The following is a 3,830-nucleotide window of genomic DNA, read 5'->3' as shown; positions in this document are numbered from 1 at the left end:
ATTTATGGAAGTTTGAAAAAATCTTCAGAAAATATTCTATGTTTTTCTTCTCAGAAAATCGGCTATGTTTTTCTTCTCAGAAATTGCACTATGTTTTTGGGTTACCACAACCATTTTTGAAAAACGGTTTTAAATACTTATAGAGGGTATAGGGACCTCCATACCCACCCTTAGAGCACCATCCTAAGGGCCCAACTCAATGAGATACAGCAAGAGGGAATTATATAGCTTTTCAAAAAATCTTCAGAAAATATTCTATGTTTTGGTGGGGACGTGTCCGTAGCATTTGGGTTACCAGGGGTGAAATTTTATAACTGTTTTAAATACTTTTAAAGGGTATAGGGACCTCCATACCCACCCTGACAGCACCCTACTACGGGCCCAAGTCAATGGGGGCCGGCCTGGCTGATTTATGGAAGTTTGAAAAAATCTTCAGAAAATATTCTATGTTTTTCTTCTCAGAAAATCGGCTATGTTTTTCTTCTCAGAAATTGCACTATGTTTTTGGGTTACCACAACCATTTTTGAAAAACGGTTTTAAATACTTATAGAGGGTATAGGGACCTCCATACCCACCCTTAGAGCACCATCCTAAGGGCCCAACTCAATGAGATACAGCAAGAGGGAATTATATAGCTTTTCAAAAAATCTTCAGAAAATATTCTATGTTTTGGTGGGGACGTGTCCGTAGCATTTGGGTTACCAGGGGTGAAATTTTATAACTGTTTTAAATACTTTTAAAGGGTATAGGGACCTCCATACCCACCCTGACAGCACCCTACTACGGGCCCAAGTCAATGGGGGCCGGCCTGGCTGATTTATGGAAGTTTGAAAAAATCTTCAGAAAATATTCTATGTTTTTCTTCTCAGAAAATCGGCTATGTTTTTCTTCTCAGAAATTGCACTATGTTTTTGGGTTACCACAACCATTTTTGAAAAACGGTTTTAAATACTTATAGAGGGTATAGGGACCTCCATACCCACCCTTAGAGCACCATCCTAAGGGCCCAACTCAATGAGATACAGCAAGAGGGAATTATATAGCTTTTCAAAAAATCTTCAGAAAATATTCTATGTTTTGGTGGGGACGTGTCCGTAGCATTTGGGTTACCAGGGGTGAAATTTTATAACTGTTTTAAATACTTTTAAAGGGTATAGGGACCTCCATACCCACCCTGACAGCACCCTACTACGGGCCCAAGTCAATGGGGGCCGGCCTGGCTGATTTATGGAAGTTTGAAAAAATCTTCAGAAAATATTCTATGTTTTTCTTCTCAGAAATTGCACTAAGTCCAAACTGGCACCTGGTTTTATTCTGGCTTACCACAACCATTTTTGAAAAACGGTTTTAAATACTTATAGAGGGTATAGGGACCTCCATACCCACCCTTAGAGCACCATCCTAAGGGCCCAACTCAATGAGATACAGCAAGAGGGAATTATATAGCTTTTCAAAAAATCTTCAGAAAAATGACTATGTTTTTTCTTGTCAGAAAATCGGCTATGTTTTTTCTTCTCAGAAATTGCACTATGTTTTGGTGGGGACGTGTCCGTAGCATTTGGGTTACCAGGGGTGAAATTTTACAACTGTTTTAAATACTTTTAAAGGCCATCACCACCCCCAGGACACCTGTTTCAGCACCCCACTGTGGTCCCAAGTCAGTGGGATGAAGAATGAGTGTTTTATGGAAGTTTTTAAAAATCCTCTGAAAATATTCTATGTTTTTTCTTCTCAGAAATTGCACTATGTTTTGGTGGGGACGTGTCCGTAGCATTTGGCTTACCAGGGGTGACATTTTTAAAAGGCTCTAAATTACTTTTAAAGGCCATCACCACCCCCAGGACACCTGTTTCAGCACCCCACTGCTGTCCCATGTCAGTGGGATGAAGAATGAGTGTTTTATGGAAGTTTTTAAAAATCCTCTGAAAATATTCTATGTTTTTCTTCTCAGAAAATCGGCTATGTTTTTTCTTCTCAGAAAATATTCTATGTTTTGGTGGGGACGTGTCCGTAGCATTTGGGTTACCAGGGGTGAAATTTTATAACTGTTTTAAATACTTTTAAAGGGTATAGGGACCTCCATACCCACCCTGACAGCACCCTACTACGGGCCCAAGTCAATGGGGGCCGGCCTGGCTGATTTATGGAAGTTTGAAAAAATCTTCAGAAAATATTCTATGTTTTTCTTCTCAGAAAATCGGCTATGTTTTTCTTCTCAGAAATTGCACTATGTTTTTGGGTTACCACAACCATTTTTGAAAAACGGTTTTAAATACTTATAGAGGGTATAGGGACCTCCATACCCACCCTTAGAGCACCATCCTAAGGGCCCAACTCAATGAGATACAGCAAGAGGGAATTATATAGCTTTTCAAAAAATCTTCAGAAAATATTCTATGTTTTGGTGGGGACGTGTCCGTAGCATTTGGGTTACCAGGGGTGAAATTTTATAACTGTTTTAAATACTTTTAAAGGGTATAGGGACCTCCATACCCACCCTGACAGCACCCTACTACGGGCCCAAGTCAATGGGGGCCGGCCTGGCTGATTTATGGAAGTTTGAAAAAATCTTCAGAAAATATTCTATGTTTTTCTTCTCAGAAATTGCGGCTATGTTTTTCTTCTCAGAACTGGCACCTGGTGTTATTTGGGTTACCACAACCATTTTTGAAAAACGGTTTTAAATACTTATAGAGGGTATAGGGACCTCCATACCCACCCTTAGAGCACCATCCTAAGGGCCCAACTCAATGAGATACAGCAAGAGGGAATTATATAGCTTTTCAAAAAATCTTCAGAAAAATGACTATGTTTTTTCTTGTCAGAAAATCGGCTATGTTTTTTCTTCTCAGAAATTGCACTATGTTTTGGTGGGGACGTGTCCGTAGCATTTGGGTTACCAGGGGTGAAATTTTACAACTGTTTTAAATACTTTTAAAGGCCATCACCACCCCCAGGACACCTGTTTCAGCACCCCACTGTGGTCCCAAGTCAGTGGGATGAAGAATGAGTGTTTTATGGAAGTTTTTAAAAATCCTCTGAAAATATTCTATGTTTTTTCTTCTCAGAAATTGCACTATGTTTTGGTGGGGACGTGTCCGTAGCATTTGGCTTACCAGGGGTGACATTTTTAAAAGGCTCTAAATTACTTTTAAAGGCCATCACCACCCCCAGGACACCTGTTTCAGCACCCCACTGCTGTCCCATGTCAGTGGGATGAAGAATGAGTGTTTTATGGAAGTTTTTAAAAATCCTCTGAAAATATTCTATGTTTTTCTTCTCAGAAAATCGGCTATGTTTTTTCTTCTCAGAAAATATTCTATGTTTTGGTGGGGACGTGTCCGTAGCATTTGGGTTACCAGGGGTGAAATTTTATAACTGTTTTAAATACTTTTAAAGGGTATAGGGACCTCCATACCCACCCTGACAGCACCCTACTACGGGCCCAAGTCAATGGGGGCCGGCCTGGCTGATTTATGGAAGTTTGAAAAAATCTTCAGAAAATATTCTATGTTTTTCTTCTCAGAAAATCGGCTATGTTTTTCTTCTCAGAAATTGCACTATGTTTTTGGGTTACCACAACCATTTTTGAAAAACGGTTTTAAATACTTATAGAGGGTATAGGGACCTCCATACCCACCCTTAGAGCACCATCCTAAGGGCCCAACTCAATGAGATACAGCAAGAGGGAATTATATAGCTTTTCAAAAAATCTTCAGAAAATATTCTATGTTTTGGTGGGGACGTGTCCGTAGCATTTGGGTTACCAGGGGTGAAATTTTATAACTGTTTTAAATACTTTTAAAGGGTATAGGGACCTCCATACCCA

Source organism: Salmo salar, unplaced genomic scaffold, assembly GCF_965601325.2.
Source record: "Salmo salar unplaced genomic scaffold, fSalSal1 ptg000293l, whole genome shotgun sequence".
Taxonomy (NCBI): Eukaryota; Metazoa; Chordata; class Actinopteri; order Salmoniformes; family Salmonidae; genus Salmo; species Salmo salar.
The sequence above is the reverse complement of the archived record's forward strand: the minus strand, read 5'-3'. Positions refer to the sequence as shown.